The sequence below is a fragment of the Falco peregrinus genome, chromosome 1 (genome assembly GCF_023634155.1).
Source record: "Falco peregrinus isolate bFalPer1 chromosome 1, bFalPer1.pri, whole genome shotgun sequence".
In the NCBI taxonomy this organism is placed as follows: domain Eukaryota; kingdom Metazoa; phylum Chordata; class Aves; order Falconiformes; family Falconidae; genus Falco; species Falco peregrinus.
Genome location: NC_073721.1, coordinates 51,735,639 through 51,755,364, shown reverse-complemented (window position 1 = coordinate 51,755,364; position 19,726 = coordinate 51,735,639). Strand labels below are relative to the sequence as shown.

The window sequence follows — 19,726 nt, the reverse complement described above, 5'->3', positions numbered from 1 at the left end:
TGCCCCAGCGGGAGCTGTGTCACATGCACGCATCAACACACTTGTCACCGCAACTGCAGCTCACACCGCTGGGGTTTGGATGTAAAATTCCGCCACACCTTTCTACAAGCATGGTGTTCACTGGCATTGTGCACGGCCCTGGATTTCGCTGTTGAGAAATCTGCGAGAACAAGTAGTAACTGTTCAGCAGCAATATGAGTTAAGGTAGTGTTTACGCCGTAAAAGTATGCTGGGCTGGTGAAACATGTATAGAAGGAAGCAATATCTGAGAAGGGATTGTTTTATGAGGGGCTGACTTTAAAATGACTCATTTAGCACAGAGCAGCAATTGTGACTTTATTAAAAATCACCATGTTCTGGAGTGAACTCCTTGGCTCAGCTACATGTCCTGCCAACTTCGGCTTCATCAGAAAATAGGTCTTGCTGAATTCCCATGGAAAAGTTCTGGACTGGGTCCCAGCTCTGTCTCCCTCCCCGGGGATGCTGCTGGCACCCTGTGTGCGGCTCGTTTCCTGCGTGCGCAGCAGGGCCAGAGCCCGATCCCGCGGTGGCGCAGATCACTTCTGCTGCTGCTGCTTTTGTAACAACTTCCTGTTGTTAATTTTTGTTCCTCTGCATTCATTAGGTACATTTTGTGCAGTACTCAGACACTGCAAAGTGCTGGTATTAAGCAAAAACGTCCACTTGAGATAAAAATCAGTCTTTTCACAACGGATTTTCAAACTGCAGCCCCTTTACCAGCCTCTGCCAGCGGAGCAGGTACCAACAACTGCTGCACGCCCAGGGAGCGGGTTGTTTAGCAGAAAGAGCACATAACCAAGGAACAGCAAGTGTGGGAAAAACAGGACATCTTGTATTTAAGTTTCCATAGCCTTTAAGAGGATCCAACAAATTCAGATACAAACCAGATTGCTTCATATTTTAAGTGTATGGACTTTACATGGCCAATTTAAAACTCTGCATCGAACTGCTTTCTTCTCTCCCTTCCCCCAAAAACGGGTTTTGGGGATGGAAATACTGATCTAAACTAAATCCCAAGTGCCTGACAATCCTTCTGCAAAACTTCCCTGCAACTCTGGGACATTGCCAGCTTTAAGCGATGGAAAGGAAGACTGCCAGGTCACAGGGCATGCCACAGATGGGATCTGACTTCTAAGCAGTCATTTAATTTAGACCTGGAACAAGATTTATGGGAGTCTATCTGAAATCACAGAGAAAGAAAATGATAGAGGGCTGGAGGGAAGAGGCAGGTAGATGTGAATTCAGATGAGACAAACTCCATCTGAAGGGTGTAGAATATTCCTGTGAGGCTCCTGGTTTCTATCTCTGTTTTACAGATGGGGAAGCGAATGCTTCAAGTGAAAAAATCTATGCTAGCAGAGTGAATAATAGCAGAGAGAAGAGCAAGGACATACAGGTCCTGCCATCCAGCTTTATGGTCTAACCCTCTGCCTTCACCCACTCCCTCTGCAGGGAGGATGAGGGGAAGGGCAGAAATTTTGCGTTATTTTCTGGTTGTACCAAACAAGGTGCATCCACAAGTGAAGATTTAAAATTGGGTTGGTCTTGAGGACACATCAGGCAGGAGACATCCAGCCAGCAGCCACAGAGAAGCTCCCCCAGCATGATCCCTTCTTGTATGTGGTCCCAAGGCAAATGAGGCCTCCGCACAGCGAGAGGCACAGGTATTTCAGTCACGTTTTCTGAACAGTTTCACCAGTACCTCTAAGGCATTTTTTGTTGCTCCTACTGTGCAGCACCTGGCCCAGAACCAAGCTGGTCCTCCTGAGCAGTTGTCATTTTCTCTCTTCTCTCTCCTCCCCTCTTAAGTAAAAAAAAACCAACCCAAAACACAACCCACCCAAAAAAACACAACTGTTTCCCCACAGGCTGCAGACATAAGTGACATGCAGGTGCAGGCTGCACAAAGCTAATGAGTTCAAATCCCAGCTCCCTGCACACCCTCATACAAGATGCCCAGCCCTTTGAAGAGTAAAAATGGAAAGAGAACAAGCACAAGAGTGCCTGCACCTGTAGGAGATGCGGGTTGCTCCCTCCTCTGGCCAGTGGTGCAGGTGGACAGGAGCCAGCTCCAGGATCCCACGCTCACTTCATAGTAATGCCTTTTCCTGAAGAGCTTAAAAGTACCACTTAAGTATCAGCCTTTGTAGCACTGCAGTGAAGCTGGTCATTATTATCCCCATTTTATAAATGTAGAAACTGAGATGCTGGGTAGAACAGGGAACTTTGTCCAGATCATGAGGTTTTTCAGGGCAAAGACACAGAGTGGCGGCGCCCACCCTGGTGTGCCAGCCCCTTCCCCATCAGCTGTGGTCCTTGAGGTTTCAAAGTTCAGCCAAGGAACTCAGTTCCCTCCTTCTGTTTGTGGCAGTGACTGGCCACTGTGGCAAATTTAACATAGAGAGAGGAAATGAAAACTGCTCCGTTCCATTTTGGAATAGCAGGAGCCAGGTGAGACTCCAGATGAGGTGAAGTGCTGCAATATGCCACCTGTGTACAGCACAGCTCCCAGGTGCTTTCCAAACCAGGACCCACACAACTCCCTGCAAGAGAGAAGCTTGAATGAGGACCAGCTGGATGGAGACAGGGACCAATGCCACCTCTTCTGTCTTGCTTCAGATTATTGTGAAGCCCTGTACCTTGCCCCGTCCCACAGGTAAACCACCTAATAGCAGCTTTACTGAGGAGTCCTGGCACTGATGTGTGTCTTAATCACTGCAGAGCTTTCAGAGTCAGTGGGAGGAGAAACGTGTTCCTACAGCTTTAGCCGGTGCTTTCCAGAATAGTCTCTTGCTTTTATGCTGGCAACTTAGGTTCCTGCTATTATTTTGCCTCTTTGCTACATATGGAGAGAAAGGGAAACTGCCTCCTTCCCCTGCCCTCAACTGGCCGAGCTGCTGCCAAGCCCTTGCTGCACAGAAAGCTCCCGCCAGGCCTGCAGCATTATGCTGCTTGCGCTGCCCGGCACATCACTGCACTAACCAGAAAAACAAGAGAGGCTTCAGCCCTGCCCTTGCAGAGAGCTAGCTCCACGGCTGTGGTGTTCAGCCGTTCTCCCGGCCCTCCCAAGGGTCTGCCTTTCCTGCTGCCTCTGCCCAGCATCGCCCCTGCTCCTCTGGGCAGTGCTGTGAGCAGCCAGCCCTTCCCTGCGCTGTGTGCCAGTCCTGGAGCCCGCAGCAGACCCTGACTGTGCCCTGTTTGACAAGCCTCGTCTCACCCTCCTCCCCACTCTTCAGCCACCACCCCTGTGCATGTCACACTGTGACACCACAAACTTTACTTAATCCTAGAACACCTCTCCTGTACTCCAGGCTGACGGGCACAGGGCCTTTCACTACATGACTGTCATGGCCACGCGCCTGGCCGCTCATGGGCAGTCCCACAGAGCGCTGCTGCCACAATGCTTCATACCCAGGGACTCTAAATGTGCAGACCCCAGGAACAAGGATGCAGTGCCCACACCCACATGCCAGTGCCTGGATTAAGACAGAAGCCATTAGATCCTGCAGTCAGGGGTGGACAGGCACCGAGATTCCCCAGAGCCCTGCACACACGACGCGGCACAGGAAAAGCGCAGCCCCAGCACCCTTGTTCTCTCTGCCACACGGCTCTGCAGGACAGTGCCAGCACACTCCGCCGTGCAGCCCCAAGGCTGGTGGAAAGCCTCCCTGCTGGGCTGGAGGTCTGGGCTGCTCTGCAGTCAATTGGGATCACGCCTGGGTTTCCATGTCCCTGGTGGCAGCTCCTGCCGGTGTGTGGAGCTCTGGCACGAAGGGCAGGACAGGGCATGGCTGTGCTGCCAGGCTGCCGGAGAAGCCCAGAGTGCCCGGCCGATGGATGCACCCAGCTTGGGGTGCTGGGAGGAAGAGACTCAGACCCTCCTCCCATCCCATATTAGCTGGTGGAGACTTTCCTTTTTCTGTGGCGGACTTTTGCTTTCACAAAGCCCTGATTCATCTAAAGCACATGGTCCTGCAGTAGGCTGCATGGGGGAAGTAGAAGGAAATGTGCTGGAACTGGGGATTGGGCTCTGCTGTGGCAGAGCACGGGGTGAAAGCACGAGGAGTGGCCCCGACTCCCGTCTGTTTCCCCAGAGATGTTAGCGTCACACTCTGCAGCTGTCTGGGGAGGTGGAATCCTGCAGACTGGGGCTCTCCGCGTGGCTGGCAGGCTGGGGAAGCCCCTGTGGCGCGTCAGCCAAGCAGTGCTTCTCCACAGCCATCCTGCCAGAGCAGCCTTCCCCACCTTGGCTGCTTTGCCATTTACTCACCAGGAAATGTTTCAGCTTCGCTGAGAGTTGCAAAGCGCTTTCTGCCTCTGGTTATTAACCTGCATGCAGGGCTTCAAGGGGTGGCAGAAAATAGGACAGGAAGCCGGGGGTGTGCTTAGCCCCGGTTCAGGCGGTCCTGTGTGCATCCAGCCACCGCGTCACAGCTGGTGATGAGGGGCTAAATCCATTCTCGGTGCAAACAAGTGTGACTTGCAGTCCGACCCCAAAAGCCAGCATGAAGCCAGGCCTGAGCTGGACGCTGTGGGGTGGCAGTACGCAGAGCTCCAAGCTGAGACCAGCTGCCTGTTTCCTCAGGGAGCTGAGCCGCAGCTCTGGCCAATGTGCCTGATTTCCCTCTCATTTATTTTAGACTTTCAGCAAGACATTTCCACAGCTACTCCCGATTTACACCAGTGGGAATAAGCGATGGTCCAGGCCCCTCCTCCCAGAAGCCTGGCTGTGGTTCCTCAGATTTCTTCCTCGCAGAAAGCATTGAGAGTCCATTTTTTCCCTGTTAAATCATCTGATTTTTTTGGCTCCCCTTTCGATAGGAATTCTTTCTTTCTTTTGCATTAATTTTGCCCAGTTCCAGCACTGACCCATGTTTATGAAAGGGGCTTATGAGCTGTAATGTTAACTAGCCTCAGTTTGCTGATTCAGCAGCAGAATAAATAGGTAATTACACTCTGCCATATGTGTCTCTAATTCCAAATAGATGGTGTCCAAAAGGCACTGTGCATTACCAGCGGATGACTGGAGTTGGGACTGTAAAAATGAGTAAATTGGTCCCCAAGGCCAGAAAAAGCTCTGTCAAATCCCACTGTTTATATCATACTGAGTGGCTGACTTGTGGTTATTTTGTAATTTAATACTGCTAAATGTCAACGGGAAATCCTTTCAACTACAGTTTGATACCTAGTGACAGAAAATCATTCAAGACTTAGACAAAGCAGCTAGCTCAGAGAGGTGCATTTTTTTCTTTTAATCTTTGCATAAAGAGTGATCTTGCAGCAGCTGCCCTGCCCTGGAGGGGAGAGGGCAAACACACTGCTTCCATCTTCTTCCCCCAAAGATGCACCCTTCCTGTGCCATGCCCGAGGCAGTGGCTGTCAGGTGGTGGGTAGGGCTCCTGGACCTCTTTTTCCTAGAGCAGGAGTCGCTGGACTCAGTGTTCCCTGTGCCTCCCCAGTCAAGCCCAGCTGGGCAAGTTTCTTTACTCCTTGTCCTGCACAGCCCAGTGTGTGGGACCAACTCTTTTGCCTGCATGTTTGTTTATAAGAAAACAGAAAACCCAGAATGGCCACGTTCTCCAAATACTTCCTGTAAACAAATCCAAATACTCATGCACACACAAAGGCTGCTTGAGCTACGTTGGGGAAGGAGCAGCAGAGAAGGGATTGCAAGTAACTTGCAACGTGACTCTTTCAAATGGTGAACTGAATCTCATATGCCATATTAAATAATTATGTCTAAACTCACCCAAAGCAGCCTCCTGCACTGCTTTCAAAGTGCTGTCCTGCCCACCCAAAGAGCTCCTTGAAGGGCTGCTGCTGGGGAGCTATGGACACAGCAAACAGGAGTTACTTATTCTGGTGCTTCCAACTGCTGGTCATCTTCTCGGGCAGGGACAGTCATTCCTTTTTCCCTGGGATCAGAGCATCACAGTGATGCACATGGCAAGTAGGAAGAGACTCAGCTCAGAGCTGGCTGTGCACAGCCCAGGGAGACCTGCCACGAGCTCTGCACTTGGGCAGGAAATTGTGCCCAGCGCTTGCTGTGGGAGGGCATCAGCCTGCGAGACACACCGTGCGGGGGCACTGACCACAGCCCAGCCCAGCCATGCAAGCAGGGAAGAGTTTTTTCTTCTTTATGTGCAAACGCAGAGCTCTGCTTGGTACAGGTTCAGGTTATACTTGAACAGCCCTTTGTGCTGGGCAGCAGCAGCCATGTTTTCCAGGGCTGCTGTCCAAGCAGGGTCTGTCGCACCTGATATTCTTTGCTCAGTCTGTCTCCAGCAGATCTCTCATCTCTAGGGGCTGAACAGAATAATTAGAGGTCTGAGAGGTGGACAAAGCCTGTCTGGTGGGTGGGGTAATTTACAAATGCTCAGACTGTCCACACTCCTAAGCCAAAGAGGAAGCTTAATTAGAGGCACAGGAGAAATTCATCTGGGAGAAAATTAGGGCAGAGAGAAGCCCCACCCTACCAGAGGCAGAAGGATCCTTGGTGCAGCCTGCTCCTTCAGAGAATCTTCTGCTAGCAGGGGCCAGAGAGCAGGGCTTTGCTTGGAAGCAAAGGGCAAGCAGCGGCCCTGTGCCCAGGAGCAAAAAAGGTACAGTTGTCCGCTCATTGTCTCTCTGTTCCCTCCTGCTTTGGGAAGCTCTGACAAGATGCGCCATGCTAGCTCAAGCATCTCTCCAGGGCTGCGTGGCCTGGCCTTCTGTTGGCAATTGCCAGCGCAGGCTAATGGGGTCTGCGGGGAAGCTGTTTCACACTCAATTGTTCTGTTATACACTGTTAGCTGCAAAGTGGGGGGAGCTGCGCAAGCTGCTCAGGCAATATGTCTGCACAGATCCCACAGGATCCCATCTACTGCTCTTCAGCGATCCCTTAGGATCCAGTCTGCTTCCTCAGGTTTAGGCTAGTGGCTCCTAGAAAACAATGACTGAACAGCTCAAACCTTTCTCTGCCAGGCTGGGGGAAGAGCGGAGTTGCACAGCAGGAGCTGCCTGGCTCTGCGTAGCATCAAGGCAATGGGCACCAACATAAACTCAGACCAGGCTAGAGACTGTCACAGTGCTGGGAGTGTGAGCAGCTTGTGTCACAGCTTCTGGGGCTGTGCCAATACTTTAAGAAAGTACTTCAAAGGTTTGCTCTTACAAACTCCCCAAAAATCTGGAGAAGCCCTGTGAATTAATTAAGAGACAATATTCTCCCAGTCTGAGGGATGGAGCTATTTTGTGGCTAAGGCAGCCAAAGGCTGGGGCACAGAGTCCTAGATCTGCTCCAGCAATTTGCTGTGGGGCTTTAAGCAAATCCTTTTTGGCCCAGCTTCTTGCAGGCACCTGACAGAGACGGGAGCCAGTGTCTAAATGCATTCCTTCTCTCGGAGTTTTACTTTCCCCATTGGTAAGCTTGGTTAACACATCTCACCCTTCCCGGGATGGTGTTAGTATATTTGAAGCATGCCGAGATCTACAGATGAAAGAAATACAATAATACAGTGATACTGTGTGATTATCTGTTGGACTTGGAGACTCAGCCCTCACCCTGTATCCAGACTTGGCAGCTCCTGGGACTCCCAGAAACACCAGTTAAGCAGCTGGAGCGCTGAGGGGAAAGCCAGAAATATCCGTACCATAGCTGTGGAGAGGTGAGCAGTCCATTTCTACAGGACTATCAAATCCTAATTCCTTCTACGTGGGACAAAGGCACCTGAATTCACTCACTAATTCTTCAGCACAGTTTGAGGAGAGGAAAATGGCCATCATACAGTAATCACTGTCACCCCTGAAGACCCAGGGGAGTTCCCCTCCTGCCTGCAGTGTTCTGCCATGCTGTGGAGAGATGGGAAGTTTGTTTCCTGTGGAACCTAATCTGGCCCCTCAGCTCTTCTGATAAACAACTTAAAGTAGGACTTACTCGGGGTAGTTCAAAGCCATGCTCCAGTCCTCCTCAGCATGACACACAGAAGGTTTAAGATGGGTCCTCTGCTCTGCCTGGTAGCCTGGATGCAGTCTAAGTACTTTCTTAGATAATGCTTATTTTTTCATCACAATGAAGCTACATCCTGTGAGGCCTTATCCCACCTATTGCTTTCTAAATTCAGAAACTCAAGAACTGCAACCAGGAGAATAAATTCAACTCACTGGCACAGCTGAGCTGAAATAAGCCCTGTGCTAACCCAGCATGCAGAAGACTGAGTCATCTTTAAGGATGATTTGGGGTGCTACAATGTCACTTTGGCATGTTAAGTACCACCTCTCACAAACTCGCGGTCTAAAAACGTGGTTTGTGGGGCTCCGGGCACCTTGCCGGAGGGGTCAGGCTGGGAATGACATTTGTTCCCAGACCCACAGACTAACCCCCACTCACAAAGCAGTAACCTCCCTGGCTTTCAAGCGCCAAGTCAGACATCTTCACAGCAGGCCAGGCACTCAGGTTAGGACCGCCTCCCGCACGACCCACCACTGGCTTCTGCTGCTGCTACCTGCCGATAGAGAGACACTAGAAAAGTGTGGGATGCCTCTAGCCACCAGAATTACTATTCATGTGATCTTTCTTTCCTTATGGCCTCATTTGGCCCAAAATCCAAATTCCACAGCACCTACACTGTACGCATCTTCACAATTTGCTCTGCCTGAGGCTGCTGGGATGTGTTGCATGCACACTGCCTCCTGCGAGGCGAGATTAGGCAAGTGGAACTGATATATGACATGTAAGGGGATTTCCTAGCTTGTAACAATCTCTCAGATTTCTACTTTTGAGATCAACATGGAGGGGAAAGTCTGGTTTGCACAATAGTCCCTGTGAAGCAAGACAGCCACTCCCATACAGCAGAAACAGCTTCACTCTGATGCTCCCCAAGCCAAGTTAAGTCCTGAACCACCGACCTCTAAAGCTCCCTACAGCAAGATCCAGCCCTCTGAGGTGCTGAGGGGACCCATGAGACAGAGTTGTGTGGCTTCCCTGTGTTCTGAGAAATAACAGCTGAAAACACCCAGTCCTGGTTTGTTTGACGAGGTCTCTGGGCCAGCCATACCTCCTGAAGGGAGGTTCATCTTTCCTTGCATCCCTGGGCCTTACACAAGGGACTGAAGACTCCTGCATTTGGGGACTAAGTGCCATAAAGAGGATGCTGGGGCACGTGGTGGCACTGAGTCCTTCACGCTGAGCATGGCTATAAAAGAGGGCTCTGGCAGGCAGGTACCAAAGAACAGCTTGGACAGAGTGTGACTGGCCAAGACAGTCATTTGAGGAAAGCTGCCCTGGCTGGGCAGGTAATGTGTCCTGGCTCCAGCCCAGCCAGGTGGCAGGGACAGGGGGAGATGAACTCCTCAGGCCTTCAGGGCCGAACATGGCAACAGGGCTGCGTGTGCTGTTTGCCCTGGGGTAAATCGTGTTTCTGGGGGAGGAGGGCTCGGTAGAGGAGCTGTCAGACGTGTGGCTGCACTTTGGCAAGCTAGATCTGCCCTGTCACCTCAGCCTGAAGTGACACCTGCCAAGCACTTCCACTCCGGCTGGGAGAGATTAAAGGATGGAGTGGCTGGCGGTTAAGGCTCAGTTCATTAGAAAGAGTCCTGTTAATTGGGTATTAACTGGCCTCTGCTGGGGATCAGGGACACATGGGCTGGGAATACAGGACCTGCAGTGTGATGCTTGTCAGACATTTGAACTTTGGCAGGCTGGTGTAGCTGGCATGGGGAGGGCAGCCCAGCCCTCAGCTGGCATGTCAGGCCATGCCCCTTGGAGATTCACGGCTGCTATTGTCTTGGCCAGACTAATCCCTCTTACTGGGATGCTGGTCTGTTTTTTCCTCCCCACCCCAGATTGTGTATCACACCTCTTGGGCTTTACTCAGTTTAAAAATACATGTTTGGGGCTTCATCTGTGCTGCTTTAGGGCACAAAGACCAGGCTGGCCCTGAGATCACCTGACATTAAGTCCTGAAACAAAGCCCTCAGGGCAGAGTCCTCACACTCTGGCACTAAAGTCTCAATTCCTGTCGCCTGGAAACGTAACAGGATTGTCTCCGTTTAGTGGGATTATGTCTGAAAAAGCCTTTTGTTACTGCCACTCTCTGCTCCAGGGTTGACAGCTGAATCAAACCAGATGGGAGTCCCACGGTCAGAGCGAGGAAATGGTGGAGGGCTCCTAGCTCTGACATGGGTTGACCTTGGACAAGGCACTCCATTGCCCTACACTTGGCCTCTCCTCCCTGGGGCACAGGCGAGGAAGAGGTCTTCAGAGATCAAATGCCTCTTGCCCTAGACATGCCAGGAAGCTGTGTGCAGCTCGGGTAGGGGCAGGGGTTATTGTCACTTCTGTCCCTCCTTGACCTGAGAAGCCAGTCTCACATGTATGTCAGGAACAGCATCCCGCAGTGGGTGCTGTTGGGGGACAAGCATGTGACTTTTGGCAATACAGCAGGTCAGGTTCACAGGGGGCTAAGGAAACACAGGGAACACAGGGATTAAATGAGAAATGCCAGGCTTCCCACAAATGATTCCTGTCTCCCCTTTACGTCAAACCACAGCAGTGCCCCTCACAACAGCGGCCAGTACTATTGGCCAGGCCTCAGCTTTCTTGGGGTTGGTGGCATGAAACTGCCCAGCCCAGAGCTCCCCAGGTCTGCTCTGAGCAGCAGCCTGCGGAGGATGCTGCTGTAGGTGCCCTTCACTGCAGAGTTGCAACCAGCCAGCTCCCCCTGACACTTGCAAAGCTGCAGTAATGACGGAAGCCTCTCTACCTTTAAGGCATGAGATATGCTATACACAGCAAGAAGGTTTGCCTAATTAACTCCGATTGTATATGACATTGTCATGTTGATTTACTAAATATACGCGGGAAATCTCTTTATTTCACCAGCTGATTGGTGACATAATCTGGGTCTGTAAGGAGCTGCCTTGACACCAATTCCCTCTGGTTATGTTACCTGTCTTTTCCACCTGCAATTGCATCAATGAAGCCCACAAGGAACTTCAATAACTAATTTATTCATTTTGCTTCTGATTTATAGTAAAAAGGAAAGGATGTCAGGATACACTTGTCTAGAATGACAATCAAGCCCAGAACCCTTCCAAGCTCACGCCTTCTCAAGAAGTAGAAGGCTTCACCTTAGCAGCATGTGCATTGTGCAGATTGCAATTACCAGCCACTTTTGTGTTACCATAGACTCACACCAGCTGGGAGAAAGTTTCCAGATAACACAAGCCTGGAAAAGTGAATTGCCTTGCTTCCTTATCTGCTAAAGATATGGGCATCCCTGACTGACATATGACATGTTAGTCATGCTTCTCATGTCCCCACTTGCCCCAGAATAATTACTCCATGTTTACCAAGCTGTGCTGAGGTCCTGCTTTTGTACTGTACCACGGTGGAAAGGGCACCACAGACCCCTGAGGTCACTTGAATGAGCAGGAGGCACAGGATGAAGACTCAAGTTAATGCAAATGAATCCACAACTGTCTGTGGATGAGTCCCAGGACAACTGCAGTACGGCTTAAGGAGCTTCCACATTATTCAACCTTACTTACGCCAAAGCACAGATTTTCAAATCTGCATTTGCTGTCTAAAGAAAATGGACTCCAAGACAGCTCTGAAAATCTCATACTAAAACTTCTCCCCCCTTGTGCGACATGGGAAATTTTCAGAAGTTTGTTTTGGCAGCAAACCATTTTCAGTATCTAACCATGTGCCAGAAGGTCGGGACTTTCCTCCCCAGATGGAGAGCAGAGAAATAATTACTGATCTCCTCTTTAGAGGCCACAATGAAATCTCCTTCCGAAAGAGAATACAGTCCTATGCGATTTGTCAAAAAGCAGCTGTTGTTAGTGGTGCCTTCGGAGCACTGATGCAGAGCTCCACTTGCACAGGTTTGCAGTAACTGGGCTGGTCTGTGGTGTGTGCAGCTCCTGCAGAACCTGACATGCATTTTTCAGGGCTAAGAAACTAGGAGCCACATTCCCTGCTCCCAGCACAGAGGTGCAAGGAGCACTGCTCTGCACCATTCATTCTGCCCCAGATCAGCACATCACCATCCCAGGCCACCACAATGGCATTTCCCACTGACCACAACTCTATATGACATTGTTTCCCAAACTTGGAGCTTTTTTTTTGAGGCCTAGCCCATCACTGAAACGGTCGTTCTTAGGGGCCGGCGGTGTAAGTGGCCTTACACTGGCAGAGGCACCCTGGGAGACTGAGCATGCCTCCTTCAGCAGTTCTCTGAGCTGCTCCAATTTCTGCCTGGAACAACTAAAGTTACAGACCAAACCCATTTCCTCCTGCACACTGACTGTCCTCATCAATGCAGCACTCCTCATCGCAGTGAAACGAGAGCCTCATTTGGCAGAGCAATCAGGGTAGCAGGGTTAGCCACTCAAAGGGATGTGCAGCTACTCTGTCAGGCGTGGAGCCTAGCTCAGCAACAGAGAAAGCAGGGGACAGGGGAACATGCAACTCCATTGGACAAGAGCCTAGTTAAGATCTGTCTGTGTCAGCCCAAAGCTTAATCTGGATTGATGCAAACTGCAGAAAGTATCATTAGAGACTGTCTGGGGAAGTCACAGAGCTTCTCTGCTCCCTTCTTGTCTTCCCCAATAATAGAGATATTTCTGTTTACAAAGGTGGACTTGATCCTCAGAATTTCCTCTGTAGATCTCTAGTATTTGCATGTGTCACCCTGTTTTCCCTGGCTCATTAATCACTCACCGTGCTTGTCAAATTGGAGCAGTGCCTGCTGTGCTCCCACAACCTGCTATAGGGGCCCCAGGCTCAGCATTTCTACTGCTACTGTATAGCTGCTTTATGGCACTGCAGAACGCAGCCCCCTCGGTGTGCCAACGCACACACCCTAAGAGCCCCCACATCAGCATGGGAGCATTGCCTTGGCAGACTGCATGGCACATGGTTGGCTTGTTTGCTACGGAACAAAAAGCTTTCCTAAATTCCAAATAAAACATCTTCCATCATCTCCAGGGTCAGTCCCATACTCTGACACACATATACATGCCTAGCTTTTTCTGAGTCTCCAGCCTAGCACCCAGTGAGTTGAGGTGCTTGTGCTTGGGACAGGAGAGCCTCTGGCTGGGTCCTGCTCACACAATACAAGTGCTCTCCTGCCCTGGACTTCAAACCCCTCTCTCTTCCATTACATTCTCATTCTTTCGTTCATTTTCTTCCCCTTCAGCAAACAAGAAGGAAAAAAAGACAAAAAAGTACATCTGTACACAGGCTCATGTCCCCTGGCATTAAAAGCTGATAAGTTCGGGCCAGGGCTGAGATCCACTTTCTGGGTGATAGCTTGTTTTCTCCCTCCGAATCTCACCCATAACACTATGCTAGCTTGTTTCTTCTCTTCACCGGCAGCAATGGCTTTTTACAGCACAGTCCCTTTCTTTGATACGAGATGAAAGCATATCTTGCCCAGCCACCCTGGGGAGTGGGAGAACTGTGGGGAGAGAAGGAGAATATGCCAACGATATGTCAGGAGAGCTCCTGAGCAAAGACCTGTTTACAGCAGAGACAGCCTGGACCAGTGAGACAGGTCCAGGTACAGTTTAAACAAGGTCTCCTGGGGCTGGGGTGTGGTTCAGGCCTGTCTCAGGCAACCCACGGCATTTGTCTCTCAGTGTGCGATGTCTCTGGCTGATTAGGAGCAAAGCCCACATCCTCCTTCCTGCTTTCCCCATCAGCTGGAGCACACAGCTTACAGGAACAGCTCCCTTTTTTCTTTCCCATTTTTAATGACCAGTCTCTGTGATTGGCATGAGGAGCTGAGTCCTGGTAGAGCTGGGGAAATTCAATATTGCTAAGACCAGGACAGGAAACAGTAATGTGTTCCTGCAGTCACAACTCCACATAAAGTAATTTGTGTATTAAACTGAAGATGACACAATGAAATGCTGAAATTATCTTGGCCCATCCCAGCTTACAGGGCAAAATGAACTTAGAAGGGTTCAATCTGGTATTTCTAAGACACCTATCACCTTGTTATCAAGCTCTGAAACATCTATTCAGGGATTTTTCAAAGCTGCCCTATTACAGTGGGAGCAGGACCAAAGGTCTTGCTCAGTCACAGAGCCTTGTGCAGAGCGAGGCACATGCCGACAACAGCCCCAGTGAGCCCCAGGGCCATGGGATAGTGGGATCTCTGATCCAATGCTGTTCTGATGTGCTCAGTGTTAACAATTTAAGCTGCAAGAACTGCCATGTGGTGCCAGAGAAGGCAGCTCTGCAAGATCCCCATCCTACCGAGCAAGCCAGGGATGACAGGGGACAGGAGATGTTTTTCTGGACACTGACAGGAAAAATCCCACAGGTTCAAGACAGTTCTTTCCATCTGAAGATTTTTAACAAACATGTCTCTGAGCTTCCTGATCTGCAGAGCAAGATGAGAGACTGAAGGAAAGCCAGGTCCCTCAGGAGATTACCAAGACTGCCTCTTTTCAGTCAAGTCAGAGGTACTCCAGAGGTAGCGCTAGTCATGGCTGACTGACATCCGCCTTAACCAGAAGGGCAGCTGGGCTCTGACCAAGGAGTGGAAAAAGTTAACTCTGTCTCATCTCCAATTGCAGAGACATAGAGCTGAGAGCTCCAGAAGCCAGGACCAACATGCAGCTGCCTTTCCGCACATGCTGTTTGCTTTGCTCAGTATCGAAGTATCAAACACTGGAAACCCAGGATGCTCTTCAGTATGTCCGTGTCCATGCAGGGCTGTGAGACCAGCAGAGGCTCCTATTTTACCTCCCTGTTTCCATTTTGCACCAGTGAAAATCAGAGTTTGAAGCACAGTCTGAAGCTGAAGCTTAATGTGAAGTTTAAGTCTTTTTAAGACTTTTTAAGTCTTATTTTAATGTTAAAATGAAACCACCTACACCTCTAGTTGAATCCCTCTAATAGCTATTAATTTTCCCAAAGGAATTAATAACAAGTTATTGATTTGTATGCTCAGCAGTTGAGCAATGAAAAGGAAGAACTAAGACCACAGAAATCTGGGAGGGTAATGCCAGAATCACACAAATCACTGGAAAATATTTCGCTTAAGGTTTTCCAAATGACAAGTCAAAACAGGGAATATAACAATCCATTGTCTTTAAATGTAATCCTACAAATTTTTTCAGGTAGAATATGTGCCATTTTTGCAGTGCTGTGTCTTTCCTGCTGTTTTTTAGGAAATTGAAACAAAAGCCTAGAAAACACATAGTCATACATGTCTGTGAATATTTGGCCAGCTGAGCAACAACCTACTCCCCGCTAACTCACTTAACAATGTGCTTAAATATAAACTACTGCTTAGTCACATACCCATAGATACACATACATTTCCATTCATATTTCATTCATCCCAAACTAAGCATCTCCATTAAAAATCTCTACAAACACAGAAACACACCGCTGGTATTGAATGGCAGTTAAGCAATTCATTTTCCTCTAAAACTCATCTGCTGTAATCTTCATCAAGAAAATCAAGCCAACCAAAGCAAATTAATATAGATATGCCTGCTCAAGGTAAATAATTGTTGGAGCAACCTCTCTACTGGGGAGGGTTTAATTCTCTTCTTACTGTTTACGGAGTCACTGGCAGAGAAAGGACATGTTTTTCTCCACTTCAATTGGGTGATCTAATGGACTCCCTAAAGCTCTAGAGCATGGTATAAATGGGCAACAGCCATTAGATGATGCAGGAAGACAAATCAGCCCTTTTTAGCTTCAGGTCCTCTACATAGCCCATGGGATTGAGCTAATGCAAGAATGAGCCAAAGAGAAAACCAAGCATTCAGTCCCTTAATGACAGGAGCTGCCTTCCCTCAGGGACAGAATGCTTCCCTGCAAGCAAGGCAGAGGGACACGAGGAGGAGACATGGTGGCAGGGATCCAGTTAGAGGGGCTTTGTGGTCAAGGTAGCAGGGGAAGGGGATTTTCCACATTGCATCGTATAGGGAAGGAGTTCAAGGAGCCTATGATAATTGTGTCCCTGGCCCAGGTGCTGGGAACCGACAGGGCTGCATTTTCAGCTGAGACTGTGGGTGTCCAGGCTGCCTGCCAGAGGATGCCTGGGTTGAGAGATGGCCCCCATAGCCCAGCCACAGGTTGCTCTGTGCTGTCCTCCACGATACATTCACTAGTTAGAGCAGTCCAGATTCCATTTGACTCATCCCTGTGGGGCAGCTGAGAACTGGGCTGACTTCTAGGAGCATTCCCTGGCGTAAGCGATCAGGAAAAGAAATTTTCAGTGTCACCTGAGTCAGCATCATTCACAAGCCTAACCTGTACTTCACCCACACAGGCACTTAGACCAGAACTGTCTACAGGCTTGTCCAGTCTAGGCACTGGAAACAAGTCTGTTCCGATCTCACCACCCACCCCAAAAGAGCTGTCTGGAATATCTGTGATCAATATACAGAATCAGAGAGTCTGAAACAGTTAGTGTAGAACAGAAGTGAAAGTCGTGCTTCGACACACCACCTTGTTCCTGGAACACACACAGAAGCAAAATGAGCTGCAGAGATTAGTCACTGCTCTGACCTCATGCTTTGGCCAGCATGGAGTCAGAGGGCTGAAACAATGCCACTTCCCGTCAAAAAAATGATTCAGAAGTTTAATGTACACTGCACTTCCCAGCCCAATTTGGTCTCTGCTAATTCCACTCTATTTTTATCATTATTCAAATAGCATATCCCTTTGAAATCCTGTGAAGACACTTGTCCCGACCTGCCAGAGGGTTCAGTTCATGCTTTTCTCCCACATCTCTTTCCACAGCCTTGCTTGATTTCTATGCCCCTGCTGTGAAAATGATCACACTGGCCTTGCTGCAACGTAAATGAAGAGGAGTTGCTCCACTAAGTAAATGAGAAAACACATTATCAGATGAAGATCCAAGGAGAAGGCGGACAGCATATCCAGCATTCCCAGTCTCTTGGAAGATGAGTACAAAGGCCTGCGATACGTTTGTTGCTGTTGTACGTATGCACGCTGACATTCAGACAGAATAAGAGAGGTTTGCTCTTCCCATTTTTTGCTCCATTTTGGCTCAGCACCGTGAGCGGACTCAGACAGATCCATCCTGAATGCATGGCTCCTACCATCCTCTCTGCAGACAGGTGTCCTGATGCAGCACTGTGAACAGCTTTATAAAGACAAGTGCACTTCAGAGTGTGACCCTCTGAAAGGCATTTACAGCTAATGGGGAAAGGCAGAGAGAAAATAAACATGCATTTTTCAAAAGCGAGTGTAAAAATGGTGTAGAATTAAGCTAGCAGAACAGAAATTACAGCTGGAGCCCATGATCCAGGCTGAATAACTGAACAGCTGGAGGCCTTGTCCTTGAGGTGCCAGGGGGTGGTTTGTTCTTCAGGTAGGTATTTACCACTAGCACATTTCCAGATCTATTGGAAAGTCTTCTTACAGTTTCAAAACAGTGGTGCCCTCTCCTTAAACCAAATTTTTTTTTAAAAAAAGACAGATAAAAACAGGGCAGCCCCACAGGCAATTGGAGGTATGGCAGCTCGTACCCACTGGGTATGATTTTTAACAATCCAAACCGGCTCCAGAATAAAGCACAGAAAATGTCAGCCCTTTGTATGAAAGGGCTTTTGAAAAAGCCAAGCTGATTCCAATTTGCCGGAGGCATTAAGACAGCATATGTCACAGTGCCTGGGAACTGAGAGGCTAAGAGTTGGCTCCAATGTGCCGGATAATGGAGCCACTACTACTAGTCCAGTGAGCTCCGGCTGCCACCCTGCTCGTGGTAACAGTTTCCAGCATGCTGGCACTCAGTGCAGGCCACCTGCAAGCCAGATCTGGTCTGTCGGAGAAAACTGGGACCTATTTTAGTTGCCCGGCTGCAGCTCAGCTCATTTGCAAGAGGCAGCCTGCCACATCAGAACTCCTTTAGGAAGCACCAGGAGGCAAACCAATCTGCTGCCTCTGAAAACAAGATGGGTAGGAGGGTACGTCTCTACCCCTGCTTAGATGGGAAGCAGAGGGGATTGCTGTGGGAGGCAGGAGAATGCAAAGACTGTCTCCTCACCAAACACCCTCTGCTTTGCTTCAGGGAAGAGCTCTGACATCCCTAGGCTTAGATATAAAATCCCAGGGCAACTGAAGTTTGTGCCAGCATCTCCTGGAGGCTGCTGGGGCCTGGCACATCTGCTGTGGGCAGAGGCTTGTCAGGCCTTGCAGGGGGGGGTTCGCCCCCAGCAACTGCCTCTCCAACTCTGCCGTCTGCTGGCTGCCCCCTTGCCGGGCAGGGCCCACACCTCGCTGCCTGCCGGTGTGAGCAGCCCTCACAGCTACTCTGGCCAGAGAGGATCTACTGTTGAAGTGACCGGGCAGGTAATGTAGCCCCCTTTGGGTCCAGCCATGGACATATTTCACCCCATGGCATTGACAAGGGATGTCAGCATTCTCAAGAGTCAGCAACCAGCCAAGCGAAGAGGGAAGAGAGTCAGGACGGGTCCCTGCAGACCTGGTGAAACAGGAGGGCTGAAGAGTTTTCCCCGGGTCTTAACCTTGGGGTCTGGTGCACGGTGGAGTCAGGGAACTGGGTTGTACCAGGGCCCCATGCTGCTGCTCCAGGCGAGGCTGCAAAGCCTGTGGAGGAGTCCCCTGCCCCTGATGCCGGGAGGGACTGCCGCTGTGCTGCTCCCTGCCACGCTGCCAGCCTAGCCAAGCAGCTCCCCTTGGAGAAAGCACCATCCGAGCAGCTACAGAGCAGTGCTGGATCCCAGTCTGCACCCACCCCCCATGGCAGCTTCCTCTGAAGCAGAGCTGAGCAAGTGCACAGCACACCAGAGAAGCTGCTAAGCTACAGCAGCACTGTTGGAAGCTGTGTCACAGCACTAGTAGGTGATATGTACCCAGGGAGCATGGAAAGAGCTAAGCCAGAGCAGAATAATGAAATATTGCCATCTCCTCCCAGGCCTGGCCTTTTATCAGATACAACTTCCTTCTCTTTAGTCATACATCCCTGTTCTCCTGTCAGAATGCAATCTCAGACCTAGCAGCAGAGATGACTGAAACGCCGATGCTTGCACATACCCCTTGTATCCTCTTTCTTGCTCCAGCTGGAAGGTATCTGCTCAGCTACCTGAGGAGAAACGATAAAATTGCCCCTCCGCAGCCAACTGTCAGCCTGGGAGAGCAGTGCTGTTCATGGTTATTTACGTTTCAATAAAAAGTAGTGGAAATACAACCACAGAAAAAAACAAGAGACCCATGGTCCTCCGAGAGGAAGATCAGTCACTCCCACACCTATTGGCCTGTTTTCTTACCAGAAACTACTGGCCAGGTGGTATGGACAGGAACGAGTCAGACACAGGACTGCTCATAAAACGAGCAGGAAATGAGAAGTACTGTCCATGCAAAATGTGCTTATCAGAAGGCTGGAATGAAAATGTTCATTTTCTTAGGGAATGTTTTTAGTGGAAATGTTCCAAGTATTTTTTTTTAAGAAAAAGCCCTAATGCTTCACATTTTTCACTTTTATTTTCTCATTATAGAGAAAGGTTTTTAAACCATGCACAGGCTGTATTTTGTGCGATAAAATGTTCCTCTGACATTAGCCTGCAGTGAACATCCCAGGAACACCAGTTTACTGGTAGGAATGATCACAGACCAGCAAATCCTAAACCACCCTGAAAGAATGTTCCATAAAGGGAATTACAGGCTTATAAACCAGCTTTTGCACCTGATGCCATGAGTTATATTTAC

General features: G+C 49.6%; 1 protein-coding gene across 1 annotated transcript in view; it reads right to left on the bottom strand.

Annotated features, from left to right (window-relative positions):
- The window catches only part of NEK6 (NIMA related kinase 6), an 83,703-nt gene extending 81,532 nt beyond the window's left edge, over positions 1-2,171 (bottom strand). The window contains exon 1 of the mRNA XM_055793758.1: positions 2,032-2,171. The gene's annotated coding sequence lies outside the window, so the exon portion shown is untranslated. The remainder of the gene's footprint in view (positions 1-2,031) is intronic.
- Between the last annotated feature and the right edge of the window lie 17,555 nt (positions 2,172-19,726).